This window comes from Poecilia formosa, unplaced genomic scaffold (genome assembly GCF_000485575.1).
Source record: "Poecilia formosa unplaced genomic scaffold, Poecilia_formosa-5.1.2 Scaffold148, whole genome shotgun sequence".
Lineage (NCBI taxonomy): Eukaryota > Metazoa > Chordata > Actinopteri > Cyprinodontiformes > Poeciliidae > Poecilia > Poecilia formosa.
The window spans coordinates 909,700-927,889 of record NW_006800087.1 but is presented as its reverse complement, the minus strand read 5'-3'; the positions used below and the strand labels follow the sequence as shown (position 1 = coordinate 927,889).

The 18,190-nt window shown below is 39.6% G+C and overlaps 1 protein-coding gene across 1 annotated transcript in view; it reads left to right on the top strand.

Annotated features, from left to right (window-relative positions):
- The first annotated feature begins 5,100 nt into the window (after positions 1–5,100).
- The window catches only part of hic2 (hypermethylated in cancer 2), a 22,648-nt gene continuing 9,558 nt past the window's right edge, over positions 5,101–18,190 (top strand). The window contains exon 1 of the mRNA XM_007563520.2: positions 5,101–5,311. The gene's annotated coding sequence lies outside the window, so the exon portion shown is untranslated. The remainder of the gene's footprint in view (positions 5,312–18,190) is intronic.

Genomic DNA, 18,190 nt, shown 5'->3' with positions numbered 1-18,190 from the left:
TAGATAGATAGATAGATAGATAGATAGATAGATAGATAGATAGATAGATAGATAGATAGATAGATAGATAGATAGATAGATAGATAGATAGATACCTATGAATTTTATTGTTTTTGTGTTTATGATGAGCAATGGGGTTGATGAGAACTCCAAGGGACACTTGTTGGAAAATTGACACTGCACGTTTTGTTTTCTATTGTACATTATATGCATTTTTCAAACCATCATGTTTAATGACCTAACAAATACACATTTTATCATGTGTTGTGTAAATATCTTAAAATTGTACAGTAAATCAATACCTTTTGGTTTATAATTTGCTGCAACTGCCACGATTTGAACCTGCTGTCTCTCTTTTTCTTTTTTGAAGGACACTAAACCTCTCAGTTGATTGCTGAGATAAACTTGCTTTGCGGCCACAAGAGGGCGCACAAGACATGTTTCTTTCTTTCAATGGGTTTAACACTAAAGCATTTCACAAGAAGGATTTTCACAAGGATTTCAGTTATGTAATGGAGTGGATTGTGTTATAAAAGTTAGATGTAAATCATGAACAGTCTCCAGGTTAAAAATTGCATTTATATTCAAGGTTATATTTCAGTGCAGCAGACTGTAAGCAGTGATGGTTGCACAGTCTGACAATGTAGTTGTTTTGTGTGTTTAGGATGCAGCAGCTGCTCACTGTAGGAGCTCTCCAGCTCTGTAGTGGTGAGGTGAATGGGATTGGAAACATTGTCCAAGACTGATGTAATTTTTTTTTTTTTTTTTGCAAGAACATTAACAGTCAACTCACAACAATATTCTAATATATTTAAAGCAAAAATCAAAGAAAACAAAGCAATTATTGTCTTCCTGTCAGTTCTCAGTTAGAGTTAGTTCTGAACTTTGACTGAGCCATTCTCACACATGGATGTGTGTTGACCTGCAGCATTTCATTATAACCCATGAAACCCAGGTGCTACAGGAATATTCTATTTTGGTTACATCTGCAGCAGCTTTACTGTGTCCTTTTTATGGTCTTGTGGCAAAATCAATACTTTTATAGCTTATTTGTAAAAATGGCTTTCTTCTATTAAGTCCAAATTCATGGAGCGTGTAAGTTTTAGTCGTCTTGACAGTAATCTCAAACCTGAACTGGATCTCTGCGTCTTCTCCAGAGTCACCATGAACCGGTTATCTGGTTGCTCTCCCCGCCTGGTCTGTCAGTTTAGCTGTGCAGACACAATTTAAAACATTAGCAGTTAGTGTGGTAGTAGTTTCCATTTCCAGGTGATGGACTGGGCTGACCTCTGTAAAATGTCCAAAGCTTAAGATATATGGGTTTATAACCCTACCCTGCTTTACATTTCTTCACAACTTTCTTCTTGACTTGTCTGCTGTCTTCATTGGACTTCATGAACATCTGAATTGTGCTGAGAAACTGTATTTACTGAAGTTCAAAGCATTGTATCTTAGGTACAAGAATGATGGTAAAAGATTCATATATTTGTTTGAATAAAGGAATATAAAACTCTTCCACTAATTAGTCGCGGCTCCCTGTCTATTTTTACCAGGAAACTATTCTTCAAGGGAATTAAGTTCGCTCAGGTTAATACCTTCCTGCATCTACATAAGTCAGATGAGAGGGCAGGCCCTCTGCTGTTCCCTTACAGCTCCCTCTCTAAGACTTTGTTGCGCCATGAGGCTCTGAGGCGTTTTCTCTGCACCTATGACTAACTTCAGCCATGTTCTGTCTCCTGTGTTGCCTCTGACGAGCTTTGGCAACGTGCTGTTGTTTCTTTTCAGTATTGCCCTTGCTGCGGCGATCATCTACCTGAACGTGTCTGTGTTCCTCTCCATCCTTCTGAGCAGGTCGCTGCGCAGCGAGAACCGCTTCATGTACATGCTGAGCACCTGCCTCAGTGACATCTGCACCGGCGTCTCTTATTATTACGCCGGCGTGCTCGATGTGAAAGATCATTTCCAGTCCCCAACCCGCACGTTTTACATCGTGCCCACGTTTCTTGGCCTCTCCTTCATGGCCATCCTGGCCGCCCAGGCGGACCGGTACCATGCCGTTACATCTCCTTTTAAATATTCCCAGCGCATGACCAGAAACAGAACCCTGTTAGTTATCTTCGCCTACTGGTTCTATGCGTTCTTCATCGTGGCTGTGCAGAACCTGGTCCCGGTAGGGACAGCTACTAAGATCACCAGCATCGGTACATTTATCGGGAACATTTTCGTTGTGGTTATAATGATAGGTCTGAACATCAGGCTGTTTATCATCGCCACCTTCCAGCTGGGCAGGGAGCCGCCCTCTGAGGAGAGGGACAGCAAGCGCTCCTCGGTGTATCTCATTCTGGTGGTGGCTGTGTTTTTCCTGGCGGCCTGGATCCCCTTGTTCTGTCATATTATCGCCTGTAATTTCATTGGCACCATCTGCTACACCTTTGAGAATGAAGGCACCGATCCTCTTCGCATTTTGCCCAGGGTCAACGCCGCTCTGACCCCTGTTCTGTACTTGAGAGGGTGCAAAGCGCTGAGAGTGGCGCTCTACTCCACAGTGTGGAGACCCTGTTGTAAAAACCGGTGAGGTGCTGATTGTGTTTTTTATTTTTATTTTTTTTAAATCAATTTTAGGCTGTTTAGAGACAAAATTTTATTACACGTTTAAACTTCACCTATCAAATTTACTGTTTTGTGTACATCTGAAATACTTCTAGGATATTAAACTAAATTACAAATGAATGACAGAAGAACAATTTGTATGAATGAGAATAGGTGAGTTAAATATGAAGTGAAAAATAACCTACTCCAATCAGAGTCATACTGAAAGCCTTCTAACTGTCACAGTTCAGAGCTTTTCTTTCTTTTATTTTTAGCTCTTAGCATGACAGCTGTGTTTTGTGTTGTGGAACGGCCTGCTGACCCAAACTCTTCTGCTCTCTCTGTAAAGGCTACTTCACCGACAGGTTGGCCCCTCTAAGCATCCAGACCCGGCTTAGTTGAGAAGTTGGATGGATTTTTAGCATTCTTTGCTAACTACCATGTTTTTTTTTCTTTTGTGTGTGCTTTTTGTTGGAAGTTGTTTGGTATTTCAGCTGGTCTTGATAGGTTAGTTTATTCAATGTCCAATGGAGATTAATACTGAGAATTGATCATACTGCATTTTATATTAAGTTGTGTAGTTTATACAGAAGTCTAATAAAATAAAAATTTCAAGAATATGTGATTTCCTTCTTAAGACAATGAGCAGTTGAGTTAGCTGTGCCCTTTAAAGCTTTGTTTCTATCATGGTAGCTTTACTGCTTTCAAAATGACATAGTTGTCCAGATAAAATAATATATGCTTAAGCAGGTGTGGGACCTAAATTGTCAAATAAATTAAACTGTAGCTATATTTAAAGTCCATCTATCCAGTCACAACATATCACTACTTTTGCATTTATTCTTTATTTTATTTTGATCTTGATTTAAGAAAGCATTCTTTTGACATAATCTGTAAGACTTTATTTCTCTCTGTTGCTGTTTGTGGTGAATTTGTTCATCTTACATTGTGTTTTCAATTAAATGTAAAGACAGTTAATATATATTCACATTTTATTAGACTCTTCTTACCACAACAGAGATTATGTTGAATTTTAAATGCAGATTTGTGGAATTTACTTTTTTAAAAAACAAACAAACATTGTTTTACTTTTTTTGTTTGAAAAGTCACTTAAAGTTTAGAGTTGTATTCAGTAAAAGTCACTTTCCTCTGTATATATATGAAAAAAACACATAAGAAATCTTCATCCAGACTTTTTATGTGGTATCCACACTAATGTATAATCATCCGTGCTATTTTTCCCTATTAATTCTTATAATTTCAACACAATTCCATGTCGTTTAGGTCCCGTTACTGAAATCATGTGTAACTGTGCAGTTATATTTTTTATTTTTATGGATTGGTTCTGCATTGCATTAGTTATTTGTAAGTAAAATCTGTGCTTCTTGGCCAGTAGATTAAAAAAATATTCTATAATGTTATTAATTAAGTAATTAAGAAATAAGGCTTTTAATAAGAATATGTTATTTGAAATATCATGTGTACAAATGAAACAAAGTGGTGCAATTTTATTTTATTTTTTATTTATTTATTTATTTATTTATTTATTTATTTATTTATTTATTTATTTATTTATTTATTTTGCTTTTTCAACTGTATTGATGCTACAGAAAGATGCATATGGAGCGTACTGCGAAGACATAATTTGAAACCTGACCACACGGGGTCAGGAGAGAGCTTTGGCACGCAGCCATAATATTCAAAACAATGCCAAAAGCAGAAGATTTAATATATTATATTTATTTTATAAAATAAAGTCACCATTTCTTCTTTTGAGCAATTGAGAAAGTAATGAAGTGCGGTTTGTTTACGAAATTTGAATCACTAATACAGATCTTAAAAGACTGGGTTGGACCGAAACTCATTAAGGCTTCATCCCGGTTTCTATTGGCTGGAGGAGGGTCGCTGCTGTGGGAGGAGGAGCCTGAACAACGTCACACTTCCGCACATCTGGTGCCCAGTCTTTGAACCCCATCATTCGTATGATTCATTTCTTTTATAATTATTTAAAAGGGGGTAAAGGACAGATAAACATTTATTCTATACACTGTAACAGAGCTTGGTAGATTTATGCAATAACAGGTCACCACTAATATAACACATGTAATTGGGCTAGCTGCTTCAGTGTGTGTATTGAAAGGGGGACTTTCTGACATTCAAACGTCCACTAATGAGATTTGTGTAATTAAACTCTAGCAACACGACATTTTGCTAAAGTTTGTGGTTTTGCAACAAATGCTGCAAAACCACAAATGATTTTGCAACATTTGTTGTTAAACTGGGATCGAAGCTAACTAATTGCTCTAACAGGCAGTCTTTGATGTTATTTTCATGTTCCTCTGTTACGGAACCACTATATTTCAACACCTAATTATCATGTCTGGGACCTATGTTTGTGTTATTGTGAAACAGAATATAAGTTGTGTCCTTGGAATAAAAAGCCCGCCCAGAAAACCCCCCCTTTCTCTGTCTCTCTCGTTTTCTCTTGTCCTGCCATGTTGCAGGTAAAGTTGCCAGGGGTCTGTGTCTGAGAAAGTGGTCAAACCCTCCCACAGTGGGGTGTGTGTGTTTTCTGCTGCGCTCTGGGCTGGTTTCTATTCAAATGTGGGTCAGGGGTGAGGAAGCCTAACGTCATAAGCTTGCAACATGGCGTCCCGAAGGCTGTGAGATGAGCAGGAGGATGGTAAAGAACGCCTGAGAACGGTCCTACCGATGTAAAAAGGTATTTTCAACACGTTATTTCTCTTTACGGTGGCTTGGGAGTGGACAATCGGGGCTGCTTTGGTGTCTTTATGTTTGGTTCGGCTGCAGGAATCGTAAGGGTATTTTTCCCCTCTTCTACGGCGTGCCAACAAAAAAAGGGGGGCTCTGCTGCTGGTGGTTGTACATGCTCTACCAGGCTGCTTGGCAAAGCTGTGAAACACACCCCGGGTTTGCAAAACGCTCATCTTGAGTTTTGGTGCTTAATCGCAGAGCGCATTGTTTGCAAATATCGTGGCGTTTATTTTCGCGTCGCAAGACTCCCACGGGAGATGCCCCACAGGACGGCTGTGTATACCAGATAATTACCGGGGCTGGTTGGCAGAGCGCATCAGCGACGAAAGAAATGATCTCCCCTAGAAACACTGAGATGTTTTCTCCAAGGGTCTTTTTCCCCCCCTCTCAGGTTAATGATCTAAAACGCTCGGAGAAATTTTCTGAATGAAAATGTGATCAATGAAATGACTTGTTTTGGTCGATTGTAGTCATTTAAAAGCCCACAGGACCATTTCCCAAATGGAATTAAAAAATCCCTCCCTTTGAATTTTACGCACTGTTTTTGGCACAATCACAGGCTAATTATATGTTGGTGTGAACTGCATTGTTTATATGTAGGTTAAGCCCCCTTCCTCTTAGGTAGGGCCAATTAAAATGATTTAATGCGATTGACGTGCGTATACGATCAACACAATATAGAATCTGTAGCACATGAAATGTTATTTTCAGTGGTCTTCTCGTTAGACCGATGCGATTTCTAGATTGCATTGTATAGCTTGGGTTTTTTTTTCCACGGGGCATGCTGTGGGTGTAGCGTTACACTGACCCACAAACTGCAGTGTTTTATGGAAACGGTGGCGCATGACTTGGGTTTCCGCGTGTAAACAAATTTCTTTGGTCCAAATCTGATCATTATGCGCTCTTATTTTTAACTTGCAGACTGGGCCATTCGCATTCCAACAATGTATGTGCTCAGGTGTGAAGTGAAGGCAGCTTTGCTCCCAAGGTGATCAGTGTTGTTTAAGTACCAAGGGGCATGGCGATAATAAGGCACAGGAATGCCAGTAATGCGTGTTTGCCTTGAGTGGCTCCTGTTTTTCTGTCTTGGTGTCTTAAAATTTTCCATCTTGCTCCTCTTTCTGCTGTTGAGTGGCTTGCATAGTGGTAAGCCGTAGTGTAAATATAAGGTAGAGTGTAGAAGTTTTCACTTGTCTGTAGACAGGTTTGTCTGTAAAATGACTGTTGAAATATTACATAGTCTTGTTTGCATTTCTGTTACTCATTGTTATCCGTTTACCCCTCTTGTGTGTGGAAAGTTTTAGTTTTTTGGAGTAATGTAAAGATAATAAGAGCCAGGTAATAGTTTTGAGCATTGCAGTTCTAATATCATTACCATAAACCAAGTTACGGAATAAACACAGTCAATGTTTATTAGTGGATTTTACGTGATGTTTTTTGTTGTTTTGTTTACAGTGAAGCACTGGGAGTGTAACTATTTGATTTTAGCCAGTTAATTATTCATATATCTGCTTCTGTTGAATCTCTTAAGAGACACAATACTCAAGGCTTGCCAGAAGTTGTTTTGTTTCTGTTACTTCATTAAGAGTGATTAGTGGTTGTGCTTCGTTTGTTTCCCACAATATGACTGCTCACCTTTTTCTGCGACTGGTAATATTCCTAGAAATGTGTTTTTATTGTTAATGCAGGAAATAATGCTGACCTTTTCTGTCAGCTGATGGGCAGTATGCAGCAACATGTGGGGGAGGGGCAGCTCCAGTCATCTGGGGGAAAAAACTCAAATCAGTCCAGCACTTTCAGTGGCCTATTAATGTTTTAATGAAAACTTGGACCGGTTTTGGAACCGTTCTAGTAATTCCAACTGTCTCTTATACAGTTCATTAAAAGAATGTTAAACCTTTAAGATCGGTGTGACAAAAAATGTTCCAGTTTTGAAGCCATAACCTTTGGTAATCTTTGTGTTCCTTGACACCAGAAACCAGCCCAGGCCTATTTTCAACAACCTTTTATCCCTCTTGTCTTCCCCGGCTGCTTGAACCTATAATATGAAGATTTCTAGATGTTATTTTGGCCGGTCACACCCAGCCAGAGCTAAAGTTCAAATGTTCAGTTGTTTTTCCCGTCAGTCTTGTTTATGTTTTTAAACGTCAAGGGTTATTAACACATTTTGACATCGGTGAAAGATGCCTCTTTGAACCAATCAGGGATAAAATGATGCATATATTATAAAGGCTATAAGCACCGATCAGTTATCTTCACTGTAATTTCATTGCACAGCTGTTTTACCACCCATTGCAGTTGCAGTCAGATAATTGTGCGACCTTACAGTGAGGGTCAAATCAATTAATTCAGACCATTAAAATGACCAAGTCAACTGATCAGTGTGACAAGTTTCATTGATTACTGTATGGGCAACGATTTCTGGCCTGCAGGGTAATGTGAGGCCTGTGTTTGTGTGCCTCATATGATTCTCATGATCAGCCGGTTGCCTCACCCTTCTTGTCCCTTCCCCTCCTCAACATGCACTCAGCATCCTGTGTGCAATGCAGTCATGGCTTACTGTGGCATGTGTGGGCAGTAAGAAGGCTGCTTAGGCTATATGTTCTGCTGACATGTTGGACGAGGACTTATAGATTGTAGCTGCTCTGCTCTGTGCAGCCTGTTCATAGACAGTTCGGTTTGTTCAGTGGATAAAACACCTCGGGGCAGGGTTGTTGTTCGTCTTGAAGAAGAAGAATGTGGAATGTATTGCTGATAGCCAGAAGGTTATGTGCAGTTTAAAAGTTGGTGGGAGAAGGGGGAGGGCGGTATTTTGTGAAACGTTCTCTCCACCCCGCCTGCTGCTTCTTAGTCCAACCAGAAGGCATCGGGTCGTGTGGGGTTGTTGCTTCGTTTTACAAGCCAGGGTGAAGTGGAGAGGTCTTATCGCATCAAGTTTATTGTGTCAAGACAGAGAACCCTTCATCACATTAATCATATCTTCAGTTCTCGGTGAGGTAGTTGATCACCTCACTGCTGTGTGAGAGCACACAGTGATGTATTATGCGTGTTACAGCAGGCTGGCACACAGTTCAGTGAAGGTGTAAGTAGTATCGTTTCAGTCTTTATCTAATTTCTCCAGGGTCACTTTGGGCGAGCCACGAAATACAAAAGCACCACTGATGACGCAGAACAGAGAGTCGTGCATAAACCAAATCACAAACTGGAGGTTGTTTTTTCTCAAAGGGATTGCAGAAAAAAATTAATTAATTCAGTGTTTGTTTTTTTAAATCAAGCTAGCTTCTTGCAGATCCTTAGCACTCTCTCAGACTAACTTTTAACTTCCGTCACCTTATTCCAAGAATAAAATCATGGATTTCTTTATAACATAGGAGGAGATAGGAACATCATTCAAAATGCATTTTGAATAATCATTCATTATTTATAATGGGAGCAGAGGCAACGTCACACCACTGTGTGAGAGCAGTCGCCATAAAACAAGGTTTTACTGTTATTCTAAAAACAAAACAAAGTTATAGCTGAAATACATTATTGTCTTTATCACCTTATAGTAGCAGTTAGCAGAGCTAACATGACTAAGCCTCTGTTTGTATTCCTTAGAGAAGTTAGATCGTTATTTTATCAACGAGATTTCTAAAAAGACTCCTTTTCAATATTTTCAAAATCCAGGATGTTCTTTTAGAGGCTGGAAGCTCAGATGAAAAACAGGATCATTTTCTTCATTCATCCTGCTTATCTGCTGAAGGTCTTGCTTTCTAACTCTCTCTATCACTCCCATGGTATGAATAAAATGCAGACGTTTAAAAAAGAAAAAAGTTTTTCTTCTAAATAGCGTCTGACATGCTGCTGACGCCATTTTCAACCACTTCAGTGATGGTGCTCTTTACTCGGTCACTGCATCTATGCCAAAGAGTAGGCTTGTCTCTAGATGTGGCGCTATCACTGATTTTAAAATGATTGGATTTTCAAGTTCCGTCAACAGACCATTTATGTGCTTATCTCTTCTCCATATACGAAAGCATATGAAAAATCATTTACTTGATATTTAGTATTATGTCTTTCTCAGGCTTGAAATGCTTCCATCAGCACTGTTGGAAGCGAGGAGACATGATCTGACACCGTAGCCCAGTGATGCTGTTTTATCTTTCTTGTATTATCTTTTTTTCATCATATAAATATTCTTTGTTGCACCTTGTTTTTGAACATAATTTCTGTATTAACTTGTAAAGGCTTGGATTCCATGAATTAATAACTTAGAAATGTCCTAATTCTGTTTCCATTTATTTTCAGTTGCAGGTTTTTTGCTTGAATAAAACTAAATTATCTTGCAGGATTTGTTGCCAAAAATTAATATTGGTACAGCATCAAGTTCTAATGAACATTAAAAAAATATATAAAATTATAGAGCATTTTCATTAATTGAATATTTTAGTTGATTTATTTTTTTTGTCTGCAACCAGGATTCGTTTTTATGTTCCCTATTGCAAAGCTTAAGTTAATAGATGTCTGTCGATTATGCATTATTTGGAAACTGTTGCTTTAAGAAATTACAGACTTGCTAAAAATGTGCTAGTTTTATAGCTGAGAAATTAGTTCCCTATGTTTTATTACATAGTGGCACGAGTGAAATGGTGCATAATAAATCTTGTGCACCCTCTACTCTCTGTAAATTTAATTTAGCATATCTGTTTTGTTTTAGTTATCTAGTGTCATACTGGTTGGTACCGTACACAGAGTAGCACTTCGGCAGTTCTCTCAGACCTCTCAGACCTACTGCAGGGCAATTCCTGAAAGGAAAATGTGTTTTGTTCGACTTCTATATTAGAAACCTCACAGCACTGGTACATTTGGGGTTCACTGCCCCTCCTTCTCCACTGCACTGCACCCTTAGCAGGACCTGTTTGTCTGCAGCGAAGCCGATCTGCCTGAATGCAAGAATTCTAACCGACGTTGTTTTGGCAAACTGAGCAATAGCAAATTTAGTTCATGTACTTCCCCTTTTTTAGCCTTGCAGCAGTGTTGTCGTGTAAATGTTTGGCTTTATTGGTGATCTTGCACCTCTGCAATGTTTTGCTGTTGTGGGATGTTTAACAGTTGCATTCTGTTCATGGAATTGGATTGATGTGAGGAATTCCAGTAAACAACCAGCACTTAGCATGATCTAAGTCTTTCATCAGCTGATATCAATAATTCTCTAATTATTTATTTGTTTTTTGTTTTTAAATATCTGAAATACTGCCAGACTGGTGGCATAAACTTTGCTGTTTTAGCCACAGTTTTCACTCTGTGCCGTTATGAGGCACAGTGGCGAAACTTGAAACTGCTGCTGCACAAGTTACTCAACAGGTTGTTGCTAGGTGACCAAAAGAGTCAATGAGTTGATGCCACCAACCTCGCTTAGCTGGCTATGAGAAGTTGAGCAGCTCAAGCCTTTCCTCTGCCTACATCCCCCAGAATGCTGTGCGGTTCTGGATCAGAGTTCAGTGAATATTCTTCATTTTGAATATTCTATCAAATGTATTTTCTATTGATGTTGATCATATGTTTATCATGATATAAATTGTTATTGATTTATTGTCCAGTCCTATTTGATAAATGATTTGGTTGTAATGCAGATCTTGACATATTTTCTAGAGAATGTAGATGTTTACTTTATCTTTGAAATTTCCAAAACACTGCTACCATTTCCACATCCAGAATCTTCTGCAGATGGAGGTCCAATGCTCAAAAAAATCCAAGAAAACAATTTTACTGTATTCTGCTTAGACTTCCTGTTATGTTAAAAGTTGTGCTCTCTCTCTGTTCTACAGTTTGAATAAAACGGGGATGCTGACATGCTGTTGTCTTTGAAATGGCTTCTTATATCTCTGAGCTTCATTCGACAGCTGACTGATTCTTTACTTGGTAGCCATGTCCAACTTGAACAGTCTTGTTGATGCACTGATCTGGTGGCATTTGGTATGGTTCCCTGACCGATTGGAGTTTTGAAACAGGGCTGCTTAAAATCACCCAATACCAGTGACCAGCCAATTTCTCAGAGCTTTAAGTTGCTTTTTGTTAAAGCTTATGTGTTTTGTCATCTTCGATATCAACAACTTTCACAATTTATTAACCTTAAATGGTATACAAAGGAGTTAGTTTTATTTTATTTTTGCTTTTTATTTGCATGACAGAAATTGTGAATGATGCCACATGTGACGCAGCTCAGACAGGTGAACTATTGTCTGTGTGACAGCAGAATAAAGGGGAAAAAATAAGCTGCAGTGTTCCTTTGGGTGCATCTTTGTAACAACAGTAACCAATTTGTAAAACATGCATTCAGAACCTGCTGGCTCTCTCTGTTCTCGACGTGTCCAATACATTCACATGTACTGCTTTTCATTTATGCCAGAATTTAATAATTCAAGGCGTAGAAACAGGCTTTTTCCCTGTGTAACCGCAGGTTTTTACCATGCATGTATTTCCCCGTTCCTGATGCCACCTTATTTACTTATTTATTAGTGTAAGCTAAGATCTAAAGGTCCAAAGATGGACCGCAATGGCTGCTCCTGCCTTTAGCCGTTTGCAGCACATAGGTGTAAACATAAAGAATGGTTCACTAAAAAGCCCATCTGTTGCATTTAATCTCCCCATTGTTTCTTGGGACTTTCTCACACCTTTGAAGAAGTGAAAGTCTGGTTATTGCAGCTTCCATGAGTCCTCAGCGGTTTGGCCTGTGCCCATGCAGCAAGGTCAGCCATGTTGAAATGGCTCTGAGGTGGTTGCCTGGTGTTTGTATTTCAAACTGGCTTTGCACCATCCCCCTGCGCCCTCCCCCACTCCCTCTGCCCACCAGCATACTCCTCTTTCTGTGCGTTGTCAGCGTGCGTGTGTTTAAGTGCTCCGTGTTTCAGAGCACGCACACACACACACATAGACCCACGTCTTTTTGCTCTGTACATGATTGACTCACCAGTCTGCATGTCTCTGCCACTAATCCTTTTTTGTGTAGATTGTGAGCGTTCGATGGCAGCTCGTTATTGGGCTGTTGTTTAATGTAATCAGAGTGAACGATCGTCATCCAGGTTGAGTGTTTTTAAAATTCTCAATCTTGCTCTCTGTCTGTTGCGAGTTGATGACCTTTCACAATACTAGGGTGTGTTTTGTTATTGCGCCAGAGGACTTTGCCTCACCTCTGCCTTAACTCTTTGCTCTCTACTCCCCCCCTGTTCAGGAGCTTACTGCTGCAGCCCACTGCTCCCTCATTCACCTTTGTTGCATGAACTCTCACTCTGTTAGGTTTGCTTACTTGATTTTTAATCCAGAAAGTCCTTGTAGGAGAAAAAAAGAGCATAAAGACAAGCTTTAAATGAGGTCAAACCTGATCATCCACGTCTCTGGAGTAACCAGTTTAATTCAGAGGTGGCTGATATTTATACACTGCTTGGGGCACTTTAAGGCTCGCTGGTTAAGTCATGAATCAACACATGGGTATGCTAACCAGATCACCTCACTCTATTTTGTAGTAAACATCCATGTCAGCTCATCTCCTCGTCAGCAGGCTTCTGATAGAAGTCAAGGTTGAATCTTTTAACATGACGTCGCCTCCTCTATCATTAGGCCTTAGTGTTTTAAAAGGTTAACTCTGCAGGGAAGGTAAGCTGATCATCTGTCTCTACAAGAGCAAAATGCCCCCTGGCAAGTTGCAGTTCAAGTCCAAGTCTTACTTTGGGTCTTATGTGGTGCCAGAGCAGGTCTTATTTCTTTTCCTTATCAGTGATCATGCCATCTGTCAGCTGACATGCCAGCCATTGCAGAAGGATTAAAAACACAGGAAATGCTTTTGCAGGCTAAGTCTTGCAGGATCATCTTTCTGATGATTCCTCTACATTAGCATTTCTTCTTTGACGTTGGAGCACAATCAGCTGGCGTTTCATCCCAGCTGATTGTGCTTTGGCTCCAAGTCATGAAACTAGTGGCATTTGTTCACTGTTGCACTTAAGGTAAACACTTAGGGCGGTAACGTTTTTTCTTTCTGTTGCAAGAAAGAAAGACATCTCTGGTGATTTTGGCTGGTGACTGAAATCAAATGATTTTCACCTTGATCCAGCCTGCCTGATTACCAGCCAGATGAGTCTTTCTGATTGTAGAATGCATCATGCTGCTATTAAATCTTGCTGACTGTGCTCTTCGGTGTACAATTTGCTAGCAAGGGAGGAAGACTCAAACTTAAACATGTTCAGTGTCACTAATGCGTTTAAGAAATAAGCCAGAAGAAGCGGAAAGATGTAAGAATCAATTAAAAGTGAAAACTGTAACTTCTATGACATGTAAAAGATTCAGTTGGGTTGTGAGAGAGGAAGCAAAACTTTAAACCGATAACAGAAAGGCTGAAGGGAATTCGTCAATGTTGCCCTATGCTTCCTTTGAGAGCTCAGCCTCTGCTTGTCATGGATTATACTGGATCTGAAAAATGGCAGCCATTTTAGAAATCTACGGGTTGCGTGAAGGATCCAGATTTTCTACACAATGCACTCAAAGACAAAGTTTCTGCCATTTTAGCTGGAATAATAATGCTGACAGCCAAAATAAGGCGCTAAAGCCAGTTTAAAATGGTTTTATATAACACAATGTATTAGAAGTGGAAAGAAAACTGTGTTGCTGTAACTTTCAGTATGTGTTGTATGTGCGGCAGATATACGTAATAACATTTCAGCTCTGTTTTTGGACTTTAAACCTATCAAGTCTCAATTGTGATATCAGCGGCCGTTGTATTTATATTCTCCCAAATTATTTCCACTTTCAAATACAAGAATAATCCACCATTATTTGGTGGGACTAGGATGCTGAAGAGCCATTCCAGCTGCTTATATTGTGGCTCTTGCTAGAAAATTCAGTCTTCCACAGATGGAGGTGCTGTGATGGTGCAGGTCTGCTGTAATACGTCTGTTTTCCTGGCCAGCATCATTAGAACATGGAGCTGAGACTACATGTATCCCACCCTAACTGCATATAGATCAGCAGTAATCCATTAGCAGCCCCCTGGAATCCAGCCGGCATGGCGCAGCACTGAAGGGGCCAGGGGGAGAGTGTAGCTGAGTGGGAGATGGGGGAAGGAGGGAGAGCGAGGGATGAGAAGAAGATGGAGGTGGGGGAGGGCTTCTTTTTTTTTCTTTTTTTTTTTCTTTTTTTGTGCTCCTGCGCTGGTTTCTCTGCTCTGGTCCCAGCCCCCTTTTAATGTCGGCCTGCAGGAAAAGCCTCTTGGATCCCCCCGTAAAGCATGCAGAGGTGTGTGTTTGTTAAGAGACTTGAATGATATATGGCTTCCTGGCTGGCATCGTAGCAGAGGCCCTCTTTTCTCCTGCAGCACTCTCCTCCATTACCGCCTGCAGGGTCGAGAGCTGTAGAGCCCCCGAAGCAGGTTCTGTGTTTAACAGATGTGGATTGTGTATTTCAACATGTCTGATTGACATTAGGGACAGCGAGCTGTTCCTGAGATGCGGTTTCATTCCCAGAGACACAGTGGTGAGGGTGGGAAGATAAAAGAGGAAAAGATGTGTTGCTGAGAGCAGACGGGGGAAGGGAGGAAGACCATGAGGAGCAGTGTCACAGCAGATGAGGCAAGCCCAGGCGTGGACCTGAGAGTAATGATTACTTCAGCTGATTGTATCAGCCAGTCAGACTGTGACAGACCACAGTTTACAATTCTAACCTTGTTGCACTTAAACCTTGTTCAATACTGCCTGAAAAGGTTGCGTTCTTGCGTTCCCCTTCCTACGTTGTCAACAATTGTTTTTGTTTACTTTCTGTTTTGTTTTGTTTTTTTGTTTTTTTTGCCATCTGGTATATTTTACTTTTGCGCCATGGTCAGACTGTTAATTTTTAGTCTGAAATTTTTTATTTCTGATTGAAAATATGTCCGAATTGAGGTGGTATTTTTTTGTGGGGGGATGATTTATGTGCTTCCTGAAGGTAATACTGCACAAGGAACTCCCCTGGGAACTGCAGAAATCAATTTTTTTTCTCCTCTTGCCATTTTAATGACAAAAGACATGATATTCACAGATTAGCCGTACTATTATGACCACTGACAGACTGAGGAAGATTGTCTTTGTTAAAACAAAACAAAAAAAAATTGTTCTGCTGGTTAAATCTACATCATGAGTTCAAATTGGCATTGCTTTGACAAATGCACCAACCTAAATCCCAACCACACCTTTTACCTACCAAAACCAGCAGTTCCCGACAGTAACTCTTAAATCTGCTTAAGGTTGATTCAAAGACATCATACCAAATTTTAGAGCCTTTTCACAGAACATTTCAAGCAAGGCTAATTGCATCTTTGCAGATTTTCTTCTGAATGAAAAATAATGAAGGCAAAAAAAAAACTCTTTAGTGACCTCCTACTGCTACACTCATCAGTCACATATCGACACTTATTTAATGTGAGCTAGTAGTAAACTATAAACTGTTAACTTAAAATAATCTGCTTTTAATGAGGTGGCTTCCTGCAGCGTTTGAATTGATGCATGTTGGGTGTGAAAGGTTCTACAAGAAATGAAGAAATCAGATATAAAATGACACGCAAAGGCACAAAATGGTTGAAAATGAGCCCATTAAAGTCTGAGCGTCACTGTAATTAATTTGATCTGCTCAGCTTTTTCCGGAATTTGAAGGAAAAAATGTTTGCCTGTGCTGCAGATCTGTATTTGTCCAGGTAGTTTATACTTTTCCTAATGAGCAACAAGTCGTACAGATTGTTATTCAGATTCTCTGTAGTGTTCCTTAAAAAAGTACCCTGTCATTTGTTTTCATGCTAATAACTTAGCAGAAAAGTTGGTATGTTTTCCAGACGTTATGCAACTTAAAGCTCCTGTTGCCTAGAAATCCTAAAGATGAGCTTTATACCATCTTAATGGTTCAAACTAGTATAACAATCAAATACTCTTAAAGCTACATGCTAAAACCAATCATGTAAACATGAGGTTTGACCCAACCTTTAGCCCTTATCCCTGCTGTTAATGGTTCAGCAAGGTTTCTTGTTTATGTATTTTTAGGAACGGCCTGTCGCACTGCATCACTGTAACTGATATTCAGACTTCGCGGGAACCATGTTTACCTTTAACCAAATAAATTTGAAAAAGATTTGAGACAAAACTGCCGTCTATAGGCTGATTGTTTTTTCTACCGTTTACTTTTTGATGTGTCCTGGTAAGACAAATGTGTGCTTTTTACTTTTAGGCTTCCCTATTTTAAGGAGAATCGTCTCCTTCCCTGTTGTGCATTATGAGAGAAAATCTCTTGGTTGGCACAAGGTTAAAATGGTTTAATTTCACACGCATTTATGGCTTGAGCAAAGCTTTTATCTGCATTTCTGTTTAATCTCTTTTAATTCTCCATGCTCTAAATAGTGGGAGCTCACTTTACCAGTATGCCCAAATCCTACAGAACCTGTTAGTCGTGTGCCAAAGACAGATTTGCTACCAGAGGCTAGATCCACTGCCACTAATATAAACATTGTTTTACATCTACTGCATGAAATTGGTGTAAGACATGGTTTTGTCAGAAAAAGTTCACTGTTATACATTGTAGGTAATCTGTGAATGAGATTCACTTGTCCTAATTCCATAAATGAGGGCCTCTTTGGAGGATCAAGTAGTGGTGTCCTTGTCTTTGAGCCACACCCTCCCCCTCCCTTTCTGCCCATGCTCCTGTGTAGTTTTACCTGCTCAGGTGTCACCTAATCCTTCCCCCCGGCCCTGCTGTGCTACCGACCCCCACCCTCAGACAATGGGGCAGGACTGACATTACCATGACCTAATGGAGATGAGAGTGATGCATGTTTCCACAGATGGCACCCCACAGAAACTAGAGTTTCTCTGGTAAAATAGGGAAAACAAGGTGAGAGGAGGAACTTTTGGGAAATGGTTACCTTACCCTTTTCTTCTCCCCCCGCCCCTTTGGCCTTTGTGCGAAAACGGCAGCAGTGTGCACAATCAGAACCGGATCCTTGTAGGGTAGCAATTTGTTTAAAATAGAAGAGGAGGCGGACTACTTGGTTCCAATTTCTCTACTGCTATGTTTTCTGGCGTCTGCAAATGTGCCGATCAGAAGGCTGTCGCCGATTTCCGATCTGCAGGTTTTGTAAAGCTTTGATGTGCTGCTACCTATTTCTGAACAATAACATAAGACAGCTTGGATAACTTTTTATTTTCCACATTTCCTATAGTATGATCATTATTTATTTAAAACAAAAGCTGTCACTGTAAAGCTTACTATTGTATTTTTTTAAAACATACCAATTACAGAATTGACACTTTTCTGCTGCTTCAGCAACTTTATTTTAGAAAAACTTGAATTATTAAAAACCTGTTACCCTGTATGTTTCAGAAAAAATAGCTAATTCACTCTGAAATTTCTTAAAGGCTACCAATATTTCCAAGTCTTGCATGTTGCATGACATAAATTGAAATCTAAAGGTAAAAAAGGAACTTTGCTTCACTATGTTTAACCTTCTTGTTATCTGTTGAATGATTGTCTCTCACTCTCCTTGGCCTTAATAAAACAGACATGTCAATAAAGACATCAGCTTCCTTTTTAAATGGCTTCCTACCATTTAATTTTAAATGAATTAAGTGAGAAATGAACAACGTTGAGTACAGATAGTAACTGTACAGATAGTACAGTTACTATCTGTACTCAACGTTGTTCGTTTCTCACTTAATTCATTTAAAATTAAATGGTAGGAAGCCATTTAAACAGGAAGCCGATGTCTTTATTGCCATGTCTGTTTTATTAAGGCCAAGGAGAGTGAGAGACAATCATTCAACAGATAACAAGAAGGTTA